This window comes from Mus caroli, unplaced genomic scaffold (assembly GCF_978045245.1).
Source record: "Mus caroli unplaced genomic scaffold, Mus_caroli_1 scaffold_1, whole genome shotgun sequence".
Taxonomy (NCBI): Eukaryota; Metazoa; Chordata; class Mammalia; order Rodentia; family Muridae; genus Mus; species Mus caroli.
Window position 1 is genome coordinate 81,278,425 of NW_028227256.1, and position 17,579 is coordinate 81,296,003.

General features: G+C 42.0%; 1 protein-coding gene across 2 annotated transcripts in view; it reads right to left on the minus strand.

Annotated features, from left to right (window-relative positions):
* Positions 1 to 17,579, minus strand: part of Pid1 (phosphotyrosine interaction domain containing 1) — a 298,268-nt gene that overhangs the window by 169,852 nt on the left and 110,837 nt on the right. The gene's annotated exons all lie outside the window — the stretch shown is intronic.

The window sequence follows — 17,579 nt, forward strand, 5'->3', positions numbered from 1 at the left end:
ATAGTGTTCTGCATGAAGGAAGTTATCAGAAAAACAACTTTTCCAGCAAAAAGCAGCCTAATGCAGCTTTATACATATCTGTCAATGGAGCTTGGGTAATAATGTTGGATACAATCAGCAATTGTCCCCCAATATCAAGGCTTTGTCCATGATGGGCAAATGTTCTACCACTGAACTGCATCTCCAGCCCTTTAGTGATTTTGCTAAATCAGAATTTTATTCTAAATTGGTGAATTTCTTTCTGAACTGGAAGTTGGACACAACGCTGTCGACTTCTCTAATGAATGAGAATGGTAGCGTATCTCAAACTCACTCTTCTGGAATCAATTTTAATTTTACAATTTCACAAATCAAGAATGCATTAGACTGATTTGCTATGTAACAAATCCAGACCTGCTCAGTTTCTTTTTAAGCTGGCTCTCTATTATGGTCTCTTTTCCATGGAATTTGTGCTTTGGGAGATGTAGGGCAGAAAATGAAGAAATGCCCAGTTGAGACCGCTACCTATTTGGTTTCTTTTTATGTTACAATACTGTGCTCCTGAGTTGTGTTTGAGAGAATTGCCTCTGTGCCCTAAGGTTAAGAGTCTAAAAGTTCAAGAGAAATTTATAATTCCCTTTCAAAGTACAACTTTTTGAAGTTCACTTGAAAAATGAAGCAATGTTCTGTCACAGAGGATACAGCTTTCATACACTGCAAAATGTTTTTTTTCCTTTTTCCCCTCCCACAAAAATAAAGTTATCCCAGAATCTTATACACTAGAAAGAATAAAACCTTAAGAATTTCACTAGGAAACAAGGCCAAGCCCAAGGTAAATCTCTGTGTTCTACTTGGGGCCAAAGAGGTGGTCTAAGTTTGATCAGGGGTTTTCTCTGATGTTCTATTTCACATTGTTATTTCCACACAATGATAGCTATGCAAAATTGCCAGTAGGAATGAGACAGAAAGACAGACTGAAGCTCCCTCCCCACCCCCAGAGTCCTCGAGGGTTTTGTTGTACTTAGGAGGTGCTACTGCCTTCTGAATATCTGCACCACAGGATGAAGTGCTGACCATCTGGAAACCCTGCTGAGTGTTTACATGGTTGGTTCTTCATTTACTCACCACCTGACCCAGTGAGAGATAACATTATCCCATCTAACAAATGAGGAAACTGTCATTACCACAAAGCACAGCAAGGCAAATGCAGAAGAGAATCAGAGGGAAAGACTTCCACCCCCATCCCTATCCTGTGTATGAGCCCTTCCCACCACAAAATTCACATCCACCTAACCCTGTCTCAGGACCTTGAGCTCCTGAACTCATTCTTGAAACTCTCTGCCCAAATACGATCCCCTTTGTCGCCAGCAATAAAGAATAGGGATGCCAAGAGACAGGAATACTGCTATTCTCTGTGGTTCATTAAATGCTCCAAAATGCACAAAGGAAAAGCAAGAATACCCACGTTACAGGGTAGGTTAACTCCAACCTGGGTTTCATGACTAAACTAACTTGGAAATAGTGAGCAAGTAAATTGAACCTATTGAGTCAATTCACAGATCAAAAGCAGACTTCCAAAGTATCTGAATAGATCATGATCCCAACACACTGGGGCACCCCTAAACCTTCCTTACATGCCTGATCAACCACATAGTCATAACCTCATTCAACCCCAACAGGATCTCTGGTTCTTTTGAGCGACATTTCTCTCAAGGAATATGTCTATCCACACCATCCATCTGACTTAAGCACTGGCTTTTTTCAATTAGGGAAATTGAATTCAGAGTATCTGAGCCAAATACAGAGGCAAAACACAGAGCCCAGAAAGGCAGAGGAAGTGTTGAGTCAGCCTCCAGGCCCTTTGCAAGAAAAAACACTCTGCTCACAATGCTTCCCCCAATCAGCTTCTCAGTAACATGCTGACCACATCGTCTCGTCTATGGCAGCTCATTCTCCAAACTTCTACCAGACACACACTCCTGGCTCTCTCCAGGGTAAACATTACATTTTCATTCTAATCCCTACCCTTAATAGGATAAATACGTGCTGCTAACTAGGTCTAGACATACATGAACTGCGTCGATTAAAAACATAGCATATATCATTGCAGTTTGTGACTTCTTTAAGCTGGCCAAGGACTGTTGATAATATATATATATATATGTCAATGAATTAATCATTAAATACCACAATCATATTGACAATTTTAAATTCTTCTTATCACTTGAATATATACTTGGTCATGGTGGGGGGAAATGGTGAGAAGGCTGGAGAGATGTCTTAGTGGATAAAGCACTGGCTCCATGAGTATGAGGACTAGTGATTGGACCCATAACACCCATATAAAACCTAAGCAGCTATAGCAGCCATTGGAGATCCCAGGGCTTCGGTGGTAGAGATATATAATTGAATGGGCAGTGGCAGGGTGGAAGATTCACATTTTCACTATTGTTGTATTTTCTAGTTTGTTCTTGTCTTGTTTCTGTTGCTGTAACAAACACCCTAACCAAAAGTAACTCAAGGAAGGAAAATGTTTGTTTTGCTTTCAATTCCAGGTTACTGGCCATCATCTGAAGGAAGTCCAGGCAGGAACTCGAATAGATAGTCATATCACATCCACGGTTAAAAGAACCCATGCTGCCTGCTTGTTACTCCATATAGTATTTTTTTTTTATCAAGGAGCTTGCTTCACACCAAAGAAGCACAGCAGGAATCACAGAAAATGCCATTCCGCTGGGTGGTGAGCAGGCTTACTGAATGCTCAGGACTACCTGCTTAGGGATTAGTACCACCCAGAGTGGGCTGGGCTCTCCTCTATCAATTAATAAGACAGACATGCCACAGGTCATTTTGATCTAGTCAATCCAACTGAAACTCTCTTCTCATGTGATTCTAGGTTGTGACAAGTTGAGAGTTAAAGCTAACTAGAACCTAGTCCTTAAATCAAATGAAGCAACACATCTTTTAGCATGTTTACTGCAAGCTTACACTTTCTCTCTCTGACTATTTATTTGGGCCTTGCTTGTCTTTTCCATAGTGGCTGTAAAATTGTATATTAATAAAGTAGATGGTTAGCTTGTCAAATGTTTTGCAGTGTATTTTCCCTATTGTATCATTTGTATTTCAGTAGTGTTCATTATAATTCCATTTTTAAAAGTTTTAAATGATTATTCAATTCAATGTAGTAGAATCCAGAATGTTCCTGTTTCCATTTGGCTTTTATTATGTTCAACTGTTTATTTATTGAGAAGAGTCTGACTATATAATCCTGGTTGTCCTTGAACTTACTATACAGTTCAGGCTGTCCTTGAATTTATGATCCTCCTACCTCCAACTCCCCCAGTCTGGGATTATGAGCAAGTGTCATAGTACCTGTCTATAACATGACAATTCTCATGACCATGAGCAAAGTCTGGGCCTCATAGGTACTTTGGGGTCTTCCTTGTAGACACCTGAGAGCTGACAAAAATATCAATGGGGTGTTCCCAGGAAACTCTGTATATAGACAGGACTGGGCTTGAACTCAAAGTCTCATTGTACAAAGCTAAGCTTTGATGAGGTCCACATTATATCATAAAGCCCAAATGTGTGCACAGACATGGCAGTAGAAATTGTATTGTGAAGCCAGAAAATAATAGATATAAATATACACATAGATCTCCAATCAATGTACTGGTCACTCACCAATGTGCTAAAATGCAATCACTGACACAGTCAGACATCTGGAGCACAATCTTGTTATGTTTTCTAAGTAATAAAAAATCCTTTTGCCATCAAAGTACTGGGGCACCTGTATTATCTCTGCTGGACCTGGCTTGGAAATCACTGACTACCAGAAAGAAGACAGCACAGTTCCTATGGAACAGGATGTCTTCCTCGGTGACCCATCTCATTTCAGTCTTGAAAGCTCGGCATGTGGGTTCCAAAAAGGGCTTATGATCATAATTGCAGGCTCCCAAACTAACTAGCAAAACAAACTAGAAGGATAGCTTTGAATAATGTCTAGTGGCAAGTACGATCCTTGCAGGGATGTTCCTTCAACAGGTCAAGCAATGGTGCTATTGGTGGATACATGGAAGGAACAGATACTTGCCTAGTTTCTTGTCAGAGACCCTAGTAGACAGTGCCAGTCTATGTACCTAGCACCACATCATTAACCACATTGCTGGACACCATTGAGTTCTTTTGTCTTTGCCTCCCAAAACTATGATGTGAGGGGCAACAGAGATAGTGGCCAAAGAAAAGTTAACATACCATACCATGATAGCCAGCATCCAGATGACTGCAGGTAGCGCAGGAAAGATCAAAAAAATGATGGAAGAGATAGAGATATGGCTAAGTGTATAGCACAAGCCTGGAGAGAAGACAACCTTAAGAGTTGTTTATTACCTTTCCAGCTTGACAAGGTCCCTTCATGGCTGCATAAGCCAGGGTAGCTGACCCCAGACCTTTCTGAGCCTCCTCTCATGACCTCCCATCTCTAGGTAGGACACTTACACTACTGCATCAGGATCTCATGAGGATCAGGGGATTCAAACCCAGGTCATCAGGCTTGTGTGGCCAAAACTTCACCCCGTGAGCCATCTGGTCTATTCTGCTGTTAATTCCTAAACTGTGTTCTCACGGAACCTTAGCATGTCATGCTTTTCAGACAAGGGAACTGATGCTCAAAACCCAAAGTCACAAAGGACGTTTTCACTGTCATTTCCCTTTAACTTTCCCCGGAAAGGGAACCTTCAAGCTCTCTCATTCAAAAGAAAAACCTCTTCAAGGAGGGAAGATTTTTAAAAACACATGCAACTGGTTTTTGGTTTGTTTTGTCTTGTCTTCACTTAGAACTCTCTATTAGAATATAATTTGAGCAGACTCTATAGGTCTCGAGAAAACGTTTTGTTTTTTCATACAAATACATATACTCTCATGGGCTACTCTATTTATCACAGGCTGTCCTCATGACTGTCCCCCATCTTAGTCTCCTAAGTGCCAGGATTACAGGCGTACACCAGCACAGTAACCTAGATTCTGCTTTTGAGTAGATAAATGAGGAGACCAGGGATATAACCAGGTGGGAGACAGCATGGTTAGACATTTGGCATTCAGAGGACCTTGGGTCCAATCACTAGCACTTAAAAAGCAGAAAAAAGCTAAAGCCAATCACTGTATTACAGGTCAGCCCTGAGCTTTATATTCCAAGCTGTGGGAAAGGTTGGCCACAAATGTCCTTTCCTTCCCATCAGCCTCTTGGCTGAATCAGCCAATTAAGGATGGCACTGGTTTCTTCCAGGGCACATGAGGCAGTCTAGACCAGAGCCAGGGACAACTCTGCAGGATGCAATGCAGACAGTAATGCAGCAGGGGCCTCACAAACAGGAATGTGGTAGGGAAAGAGCCAGTGGAATGGATGTGTGCGCTAGGTAAGTGCCAAGCTTAATTTATTTTATGCTGATGAGGTTTACGAGTCTTTGAAAACATGAAGCTCAGCTGTTGAGGATTTGTGTTGTTTGTTTTGCTGTAATTAGTGATAGTGCCTTGCTGGAGAGACAACAGCATCAAGTGAGTACACTCAGAAATAATCCCATTCTTTGGCCCCGGCTCTGAAGTGAATGAGATTTGTCGATCTCTCTGGGGTCAGAGAATTAGAGGGGTGGGGAAAGAGGAAGCTCCATCTGGAGATAGGAAGGAAGCCAATGAACACACAAGGCCCCTCTTAAGATGGTCATGGCTAGGATATGGTCAGTAGTTGTTGAGAGGAACCAGGATGACATATCTTAACCCACAAGACCTCTGAAAGCTTAACTTAAAAATACCAAACACGAGACTCCTGAGCTATGTCCAGGCTTTGCACAGACTGACTCATTGAGACTTCACTTGTTCAGGTCTTTGCAATAGCTTCCCATCACCATCAGGAAATCTGCTCAGTTAGGGCTACAGAGATGCCTAAGCTCTAAAGAGTTCCTATTGCAGAGAACTAGAGCTCAACTCCCGGCACTCACTGCTGCCTAGAACCCCAGCTCCATGGGATCTGATATCTCCAACTTCTACAGGGACCTGCACTCAGGTGCATACACCCCCACAAGACACCCACAGAGAAGCCATAATTAAAAATAATTTGTTTTTAAAGAAAGTCTGCTCATCACAGCACTCCAAGGTCGTTGTGGGCATGGTCCTTGTTCTTGTGCAGGGGTATCATCCCTTCTTATCATGCACTCCCAGCCCCATGAAACCAGCCCATTCTCGAAGCATGTCTTCCTCTCCACAAAGCTCTTTACTATGCTATTTGCTCTGCTAAGGATGCCCTACCGGATCTGGCCTCACTGCAAACAACTGCGGGTTATCACTGCCATACAGCCCCAAATCTATCCTGTCTACAACAGCTCTTTGTTTTCACCAAATGATGATTATAGTTCTCCCCCAATGAAGTACTAACTCATTTTCAGTGGTCCAAAGAGGAGGTCTGAAACAGTGGCTAGAGTATAGCAGGTGCTGGTACTAAACAGTCCTATATAAATGAGGACAAAGACCGTGACACAGATTTTTATAGATGCTTTTATAAAATCCTTGCACTTGAACAAAAACATCTCCATGTTTGTTTCCTAAGTAAATAAGTAGATAGGCAAATGATAGACAGATAGACAGATATGTGATAAATAGACACACAGGTAGACACATGGGTAGATACATAGTAGCTACATAGGTCAATACATACTTAAATAGGTGTATAGATGAATATATAGATGAGATAGATGTATGGATGGTTAGATAGATAGGTAGACAGATGATAGATAGATAGATAGATAGATAGATAGATAGATAGATAGATAGTAGGTAGATAGATAGATAGATAGATAGATAGATAGATAGATAGATAGATAATAGATGGATAATTGACAGATGATAGATAAATGATAGGCAGACAGGTGACTAGATTAGGGAGTGGTGATAGAACAGATATGAGTGCCATAAATAATAAACATATGACAAAGGAGAATGATAATAAACATGCGGCATGTATGCAGTTTTCAGAAATCTACATAGAATTGCATTCAAACTCTGTGATGCCAAAACCCATTTTATACAGAGTTAACTGAGACACAGGACCAGGAGAGAGTCTCAGACACAGGAACGCTTGGGGACTTCTTGACTCACAAACACCGTTTTTCTTCTTCACAGAAGGAGAAGTCACAGAGAGCTAGAGGTTGGATCCAACTCCACACAGGTTGGCCACCTGAACATTAACAGACCCTGCTCTCTAGTGAACCAATAAGCAATGCAGTTGAAAGGCAGCACCCAGAAATTTTTGGTGGTGGAAGACCAACTCCAGGAGGTGGGAGTGGCCAGGGCCCAGCAGGGAAAAGAAGTGACTTCAGAGCTCAGTGGGCTCCATTCCAGTGACAGGAGTATTTTCTAAGGCCCCAGATGTATTAGCATTGTGTGTGTTTAAACAGCATGCTCTCACATACCCATCCGAACTCTACCACCCCATTAATGCAAATTAATGAGGTGTTATTATAGGTTTGTACTCCCCTTGGCATAAAATTAAAACCAAATAAATAAAACAGTAATTGGGACACTCAATAAGGAAGGCATTTAGATTAAAACTGTCAATGTTTTCACCAGAGGCTTATTTGCCGGTATTTGGGTAACTGTTTTTTTTTCTTTAAGATAAAGAAAGGAAGTTAAAATAAAAAATTAAAAAAGCAAAAAAATCTCAGTCCCCCTGCCCCCCCCGCCCCAGAATATCACATGATTGCTTCTACTACAAAATATTTTCAAACAATATCCCCAACTCTGTTCCACTGAATTAGCTGCTCAGCTTTTGACGTGCTCTTAGCATTGCTATGAAACGGTACCACATGCATCTCTCTTAACTCATGTTTCACCTCTCTTGAAGAACATCCATCTCAGTTGGCATAGATTATGGGGTGAACAACTCATTCTAATTTGACCAGGATTTTCCCAACTCAAGGAATGGAAGAATTTATATCCTGACAGCTCCCTCAAAGTCCCAAACAAAGTGACAGTTGGTTGTCTTATTTTGAGCCACTTAAGGTTGTATGTTAAGCCCATGTCGTTGGTGAATCATCTCCCTTGGGTGCTCATGCATAGTTTCTCAGTTCTGTACACAATCTGTCCCTCTAGAAACCAAGTTGAATTACTTGAGGAAGAGCCCTGAGAGCTTCCAGCACTCAGGACCACTGCATCCATTCAGCCTGATCCTGAGATTTCACTCAGAATTCTACTCACTCCTTGCCATCTACCACAAATATCACATACACACACACACACACACACACACACACACGTATGAGTGTCTATAGTGAGCAGCTAACTTTCACTCTATTTCATTCACCGTTTTCATTTTTATGTGATTCCTCTTAATGGTAACACTTTTGGAGAATACATTTTACCTGGCTCATTTTCTCAGTTGGTACCATGAGTATTCTTACATTACTACATCGTTTTCATGGTTGACTCAATGGCTACGTAGGCTGTGCTGGTTAATTTCATGTATCTCATCAGCTAAGTTACAGGGTACCCGGATACCTGGACAAGGATACTTACTGTATAGATCTGCAAGGTTGTTTCTGGATGGCATTAAACTGGAACTAGAAAACTACATAAAGCTGCTTTCTCTCCCAAGGTGGATGACACTCATCCAGTATGTTGTAAGTCTTGCTAAAATTCAAGCTTAATGAGAAATAACAGTTCTTTCTCCTTAACATCTTCAAGAGAACACACTTTCTGGACCTGACTTCAGGTCAGGACTCACTGGAACCCACAGTATCAGCTCTCCTGGGCCTATGGGTCTCCTGCACTACCACATCACTCAATTCCAGTCTGTTTTCCTTCCTTCTCCCCCCTGCTCCTGTCTCTATACCCCACCCCATCTACACACACCAGTTATGTTTCTCTACAGAATCCCCAAACACATTATCCTGTCATTTTTGAGTCACTTCTCTGAGGACTTTTAAGTGGTTTCCAGCTTCTCACCACTATAACTATTGCCAATACTAATGAACTTTTTCTTATATGTGAGTCTTGTTGTCTTTTTAATAAGAGCTTCAAGACACATTCCCAAGAGTGGAATTGCTGCACCTAAATGTGTGGAAATTCCTTGAATCCTATAACTGTTGAAAATTTTCTTTTCCAAAGAGACAGGGCATATTCCATAGTCACTACATCAGGGGCCTCATAATTTTCTAGCACTGACCTAAAGAATTTTTCTAAATTATTCATTTTGATGCATGTAAAATGAATATTACTTAGTTATTATTTTAATTTCCATGTCTTTTATTATTGGTTCACTCAATTTTTGAAGTATATTCAGTCATTGTATTCTGATGTTTATTATGTCCCTTGTGGATTTATCAACGTGGTGTTACTCATGTGTCAATTAAAATACATGACAGAATTGAACACTTTGATGATCATACCAGATGAAACTCTACCCCCTGGTTTGCATTATTATTTATCTAGTGGTGATCTAATGAATCTTCTTTGTAGAAACTTCTCATTTCTTCCTTTGTGGTGTTTTAATAGTCAGATGAAAAAGATCACAAACCTCAGGGCGGGGCAGCTGTGGAATCTGGAGACAGAAATCTAGAGATTCCCACTGGGTTGTATCCTCATCTGCTAAGGGGTCAAGTGCAGATTTGAAGGCCTTAACTATCTCATCTGTATGATGGGAGTAACTTTGAGCAGTGGGCTATTATAAAACTGAATGAGAAAACACTTCCTAAGCTCAACAACGCAATTCCTTCTGTGAGGACAAGAACCCAAGGTGACAGCCATTCTCCCATTCAGTTCATGCTTGTCCCCAGAAATAAAATAACTTGGAATTAAGTTTAGAATTTGGCAGATGAATTTTTTTTCTGGAAAATATTGCCCACTTACTTAAAGATTTACTTTTTTTGTTTTTGGTTTGTTTTTTGGTTTTGGTTCATGCAGTATTTACTTAAACCTTATTAAACTGTCTCGAAAAAACAAAAAAAAAAAACTTTGTTTTCTAAGATTTATTTTATGTGTACGAGTGCTTTGCCCATATGCAGCTCCATGTATGCACTACATGCATATATGCATGCAATGCCTACAGAGCCCAGAAGAGGGTGTCAAGATGCCTTATAACTGTAGTTAGAGATGGTTGTGAGTTGCCACGGGATGGTGGGAATCAAACCTGGGTCCTCTGTAAAAAAAAAAAACCAAAAGACAGGAGCTCTTATTTAATCTCTGAGCCATTTCTTCATCCCTTCATTCACCAATACAGACCAACATTATCTGTAGGCTCATTAAATGGGCAAAATGAAAAATCACATGCCCTGAAGCAATAGGCAGCTCAACTGACATATCATATGAATCAATATATTAGAATTATCCATAATCTAGAGATGATTTAGGCACACAGAAGCATGTGTCGACATAATATATAAATAACTGCCAACAGCGCCATCATTTTATAAAAAGGACTTAAATCATTCATGAGTATTGGTACCCACTGGTGGGCATGGTACCAATTCCCACTGTACATCAGCTCCTTCATCCCTGTTACTTACACAGCAATGTTCACTTCCAACGTAGGCCTGTGGCCTGGTCAAAAGCTAAGCACTTTCCATGGACTTATTTTCTTTTTTAAGAATTAGTTTAACAGTGGCTTTTAAAAGTATACAATTTCCCCTCTAAAAATTTTATTACTGATTTCTGAATGATTATACATAAATCAAGAGATATATGGTTGGACCTAAAAGTCACCAAAACAGTCTACTTTGGATGGCCAAGAGGACTTGCTGTCATATACCCTGGCAAAACTCAGCACAGCATGACGCCTCCCAAATTCATGTGACACCACCCAAGTTGCTAGGCCTCTGTGCTCCTGGGATGTTTCCCATTAACACATCTGAGGTCCGGACCCTTCCAGCTTGGCCATGTTCACTCCAGCGGAACTCTGTCCAAAGAGCACTGGCAGGCGGCTCACCAACACCCAAGTGTATGAGGAAACCAGAGCTGGAAAGGCCTCTCAGCACTACAAGTTCCCAAAGCTCCTCCCATGTTTCTTTCTCATAAAACTTGCCAAGAATCAAATCAGATCAACTCCAAAATAAACCCACACGTTTTTGAGGTTCTGACCGTTTCAAGGGGTTTGGGGCATGAGCTGTGCACAGACAGCTTGGTCCCCAGTGGAACATAGGCCTGAAACCCCAGTAACCCTAAGGGATGCCTCCCACAGCCCCCTGACCCCCACCCACAGAGAGGTGTGTGTGGTCTTCAGTCATGTAAGTAATGCCCCAGCTCCTGGTATTCTGTCTGGACACCACCCCCACAGTTACCTGGTAACAGCCAGGTATGCTCCTCCCCACAGTTACCTGGCAACAGCCAAGATGGCCCAGCCCACGATAAAAGGAGCTGCTTGCACCCTCCTCTCTCTCTTGCCTCTCTTATCCTCTTGCTCTTATTCTCACCTCGCTCCCTCTTTCTCCTCCTTCCTTCCCCCCTCTCTCCCTCTCTCTGCCTTTCTACATACAATAAACCCCTTAAAACCATGGACCACCTCTTCACATCAGGCTCTGCCATGCTGGAGCAATGAAGCAGATCTTCCCCAGCCTCCCTGCGCTCCAGCCATGGCCACCAGCCAACCCAAGCCACTGACTGAGCAAGCTACCCAACCAAGCCTAAGACTCTCCTCATCCCCATCCCCACAGTAACCTGCCAGAGCTCTCTCCTCCTACCCTTTTCTCTTTAGCCCCCGGCCCAAGGGTCCCCACCCGTTCTCAACTCTTCAACATATAGTGGAGTCTGGGGTGTCTGAGAGTGATAACCGTTCTTCCCTGGTCTCTGTGCAGCCCAGTGACCCCAGAACCAGCTCTTCTGCGGTACCTAGCAGTGTCTGTGGCACCTGAGAGTCAGAGCCCTACTCCAGCAGTTCCACGGGGACCCCAGACTGTGCCTTTTCACATCCCCAGAACAGCGTCCTGTGGCTTCTCACAGCCCCAGCTCGATGCCCTCCTGGTGGTTTCATGGGATGCACGCCGTCAAATTTCCCGCATCCACCTCGCCCAGCAGCCCTGAGTGGACATGGGATCCCATTTTTGCCCCACAAAGCGGGGTTGGGGATGTTGTATTAGTGGTTTATGTAACAGTAGAACTCGAGGAAGCCAGCGGTCCCTGTAAGAATCATTTTGGTCTATTGTCACTACAATGGCATTGAAATGGTGCTAGAGAAGGCAATGACCTCATAATACATAGATTTTTTACCTGTAATGGAGCTACATTTTCTTAACTGTAAGAGAACCATACAGATCAGAAGTTAGAAATTTAGAAATTTGTGCTTTCAGCAGATAAATGTAAAGAAATTACAGATAAATGCAAATTTTAAAAAACATAAGAAATGAAAGACTACTTGGAAATGTATATGTTTCATAAGAACCAACAACTCTACCCACTAGTAATGCCTATGAACCATATGAACAACTAGCATGGCACAGTAAACCTACAGGTACAGTAAAAGGACCGACACTTAAGCAGTGACCAACAACTCTCTAATTGGACTTAAGACCCAGTCAACAAGAGGCAGACCACACCTGTTACTGGAAACCTAGCTAACTACTCAGTGCTAGCAAAATTGTGGTGATGAGAGAAGAATCTATGGTCACTAGCTTATTAAAGCAGTATAATTCTTAACAATCTATAAACATTTGTCCTTATGCCCACAGGAAAAAATGTAGCATTCACCCCTCATCAAGGAAACCTCTCTTTGTAACAGATGGAGACCACTGCCAAAAAAAAAAAAAATCACACCAATCACAACACAGATTTGTAGAGCCAGTCCCAATGGATCCATCGACAAAACACCCCCACACTTAAAGTTCAGGGAACACTGCAGAAGAGGAGGCAGACAGACTGTAAGAGCCAGAGGATCAAAGAGTTTGCTGTGAGATTGTGCCTCCAACTAATAACAGAAGCTAAAGCCATAGAGTCTCATCAACATAATTGCTTAAACATGAACTGAACAAAGGACACCAGTGAACAAGCTGAACTGGAAGGAGACAATCCTACACAGAGAACACAGGCAACTGAGGGTAGCTGGGAGCAGGAGAGATGGTCCCTTTGCAGGGAACAGCACACCAACTGGGTGTTCAGTGGCAATGGTCAGTCCTGAAAATATACATACAAGTAACTTTATACTGATTGAACAGGTTATATTTAGGAATACAGACATATGAATATATATTATATACATATATACATGCTATAACAATTAGTGAAAAGAGTTTGAAGGAGAGTTAGGAAGAAATATATGTAAGGATAAGAAAGGGGAAGGGCGAAACATTGTAATTAAATTATAATTATACTGTTTTAAAAAGCTCCATTTTCCTACTGCCTCTGTTCTACCTCCATCAGACTCCTGAACCATACAGACAGGAGCACGTTGTCCTCTGAGAGGCTCCACCCAGCAGGAAGATACAGACACCCACAGCCAAACAGTGAATGGAGCTTGAAGATTCTTATGGAAGAATAGGAGGAAGGATTGCAGCCCCTGAAGGGAATAGGAACTCCACAGGAAGACCAATGGAGTCAACTAACCTGGATCCTTGGGGCTTTCACCACCAACCTAGGCCTCCTGGCTTATATGTAGCATATATATATATATATAGCTTGACCTTCATGTGGGTCCTGAACAACTTGAACGGAGGCTATCCCAACAGTTGTTGTCTGTATGTGGGATATGTTCTACTAGCTGGACTACCTTGTTTGGCCTCAGTGGGAGAGGAAGTGCCTAGCCTAACAGAGACTTGAAGTGCCAGAATGGAGGTATACCCAGGTGGCCACCATGAGGTCAGAAGAGAAAGGGAGGGAGAGTGGAGGAAGGTCTGTGGCAGGGGTGACTAGGAAAGGGGCAGTGGATGGAATGCAAAGTGAGTAAGTAGAACATTAAATTAAATTAAAACAAAACAAAACAAAGAACACACTTAACTACAAAAGATTACATCTCCAAATGCCAATCTTATACTCCAAAATAATTCAGATCAGTAAGTAATCTAATTTGTGTGATCCAATCTGGTAGCCACATGGGACTATTTAAATGAAAGTTAAACATAGTTTTGAAAAACCAATTGTTTAGTCTCAATAGCCACTCACACTCCAAGGGCTCAGGAGCCACCTGCGGTCAGCAGCCTACTTCATTCCCAGAGATGAGGGAAGACTGACTACTGAACATTTCCACCTCTCAGCACTGAGTTAAAGCTATACTTATCCACAGTCTCCCATCCGCAGGATGGTAACAAATCACACCCCACTGACCCTGTGGACCTCATCACTGGCAGCAATTATCCATTCCTACTTTCCTTAGCCTTCCCCCTCAGAGATTAGTGATGCTGTGAAAGCTTAGTAGGGTTGGAATATAATTCTAGCCAATAGGATGCAAAAAGAACAAACGGGTGTAGGGTGGGGAGATGGTTTGGCAGCTATAATACATGCCATGCCAGCAAGAGGCCCAGAATTCTGATACCCAGAACTCACTTAAATGCTGGGTGGGTACAGCAGCTAGGCTGTAATTCCTATCTCCTAAGTGGGGAGTGCACAGCAGGCTGCCTAGAGAGACTCACCACCTCTGCAAATTCTGGGTTTGAGACACTGTCTTAAAGACTAAAGTGGAAGGGTAAGATTCCTGATATCAACTTCAGGCTTCTGCACATACTTGCAGAAATGTGTGTTTGTGTGTGTGTGTGTGTGTGTGTGTGTGTGTGTGTGTGTGTGTGTGCACATCGCTCATACACACACACATAGGTACCCATGTGAACACACAGATACTCATACCACATATACATGTAAAGACAGAGAAAGAACAATATAATGGGAACCGAATTGTACCGGCGATACCAGCCAAATCCCTAATTTCCCTTATAAAAATCTTTTTTTCCCCCTCCTTCCTTGAACCTAAATTTCTCACTGAAAGTGCTGCAGCTTCCTCAAGCAAGTGCATGGGGATGAAAATCAACACGGGAAATCTGGCAACCTCAAAACATAGAGCATGCCTCCAGTCCTGAGGTCATGCTCAAGGACTAACAGACCAGGACCAGCAACTGCTCATCTCTACACTTACAGAGTTTGGATTTGTGTTTCATTTTAACTTATAGTCCTTGATATACTAAAGAGTTTATATATTTTAAAATGTATCCAATTCACTATTCCTTTTTTTTTCTTCAGAAGTCACCTATACATATCTTTGGCTTATTTTTTTAAATTGTTTTTTTTTTGTTTTGTTTGTTTGTTTTTGTTGTTGTTTTTACCTTTTCTAATTTTCAAGATACTAAGCTGCAGGGGTGGCTCAATGGGTAAGGTAATTAGCGCCCAACCAGACTGAGTTCAATCTTTAGGAGTCACATAGTGGAAGGAGAGAACTGACTGCTGCAAGGTGTCCTCTGACCTCAACTTATGTGCTGTGGCACAAATGTACATACAATCTCACATTTGTACATGTGTCTGTCTTAGGGTTTCAATTGCTGTGATAAAAACACCATGAACAAGAAGCAAATTAGGGAAGAAAGGGCTTATCTCATCTTAAAATTCTAGGTAATGCTCTGTCACAAAAGGAGGCAGGGCTGGAACCTAAAGGTAGAAATTCAAGTAGAAGCCAAGTTCCTAGTGGCTGACTCATCTTGCATTCTTTTTTTTTTTAATATTTTATATTACGTATTTTCCACCAATTACATTTCCAATGCTCTCCCAAAAGTCCCCCATACCCTCCCCCCCACTTCCCTACCCACCCATTCCCATTTTTTTGGCCCTGTCGTTCCCCTGTACTGGGGCACATAAAATTTGCAAGTCCAATGGACCTCTCTTTCCAGTGATGGCCGACTAGGCCATCTTTTGATACATATGCAGCTATAGTCAAGAGGTCTGGGGTATTGGTTAGTTCATAATGTTATTCCACCTATAGGGTTGCAGATCCCTTTAGCTCCTTGGGTTCTTTCTCTAGCTCCTCCATTGGGAGCCCTGTGGTCCATCCAATAGCTAACTGTGAGCATCCACTTCTGTGTTTGCTAGGCCGCGGCATAGTCTCACAAGAGACAGCTATATCTGGGACCTTTCAGCAAAATCTTGCTAGTGTATGCAATGGTGTCAGCGTTTGAAAGCTGATTATGGGGTGGATCCCTGGATATGGCCGTCTCTAGATGGTCCATTCTTTCATCACAGATCCAAACTTTGTCTCTGTAACTCCTTCCATGGGTGTTTTGTTCCCAATTCTAAGAAGGGGCACAGTGTCCCCACGTTGGTCTTCATTCTTCTTTAGTTTCATGCGTTTAGCAAATTGTATCTTATATCTTGGGTATCCTAAGTTTTGGGCTAATATCCACTTATCAGTGAGTACACATTGTGTGAGTTCCTTTGTGATTGTGTTACCTCACTCAGGATGATGCCCTCCAGGTCCATCCATTTGCCTAGGAATTTCATAAATTCATTCTTTTTAAGAGCTGAGTAGCACTCCATTGTGTAAATGTACCACATTTTCTGTATCCATTCCTCTGTTGAGAGGCATCTGGGTTCTTTCCAGCTTCTGGCTATTATAAATAGGGCTGCTATGAACATAGTGGAGCATGTGTCCTTCTTACCTGTTGGGAAATCTTCTGGATATATGCCCAGGAGAGGTATTGCTGGATCCTCCTGTAGTACTATGTCCAGTTTTCTAAGGAACCACCAGACAGATGTCCAGAGTGGTTGTACAAGCTTGCAATCCCACCAACAATGGAGGAGTGTTCCTCTTTCTCCACATCCTCGCCAGCATCTGCTGTCACCTGAATTTTTGATCTTAGACATTCTGACTGGTGTGAGGTAGAATCTCAGGGTTTTTTTTGACTTGCATTTCCCTGATGATTAAGGATGTTGAACATTTTTTCAGGTGCTTCTCTGCCATTCGGTATTCCTCAGGGGAGAATTCTTTGTTTAGTTCTGAGCCCCATTTTTAATGGGGTTATTTGATTTTCTGGAGTCCACCTTCTTGAGTTCTTTACATATATTGGATATTAGACCCCTATCTGATTTAGGATAGGTAAAGATCCTTTCCCAATCTGTTGATGGTCTTTTTGTCTTATTGACGGTATCTTTTGCCTTGCAGAAGCTTTGCAGTTTCATGACGTCCCATTTGTGAATTCTTGATCTTACTGCACAAGCCATTGCTGTTCTATTCAGTAATTTTTCCCCTGTGCCCATATCTTCAAGGCTTTTCCCCACTTTCTCCTCTATAAGTTTCACTGTCTCTGGTTTTACGTGAAGTTCCTTGATCCACTTAGATTTGACCTTAGTACAAGGAGATAGGAATGGATCAATTTGCATTCTTCTACATGATAACAACCAGTTGTGCCAGCACCATTTGTTGAAAATGCTCTCTTTCTTCCACTGGATGGTTTTAGCTCCCTTGTCGAAGATCAAGTGACCATAGCTGTGTGGGTTCATTTCTGGGTCTTCAATTCTATTCCATTGGTCTACTTGTCTGTCACTATACCAGTACCATGCAGTTTTTATCACAATTGATCTGTAGTAAAGCTTTAGGTCAGGCATGGTGATTCCACCAGAGGTTCTTTTATCCTTGAGAAGAGTTTTTGCTATCC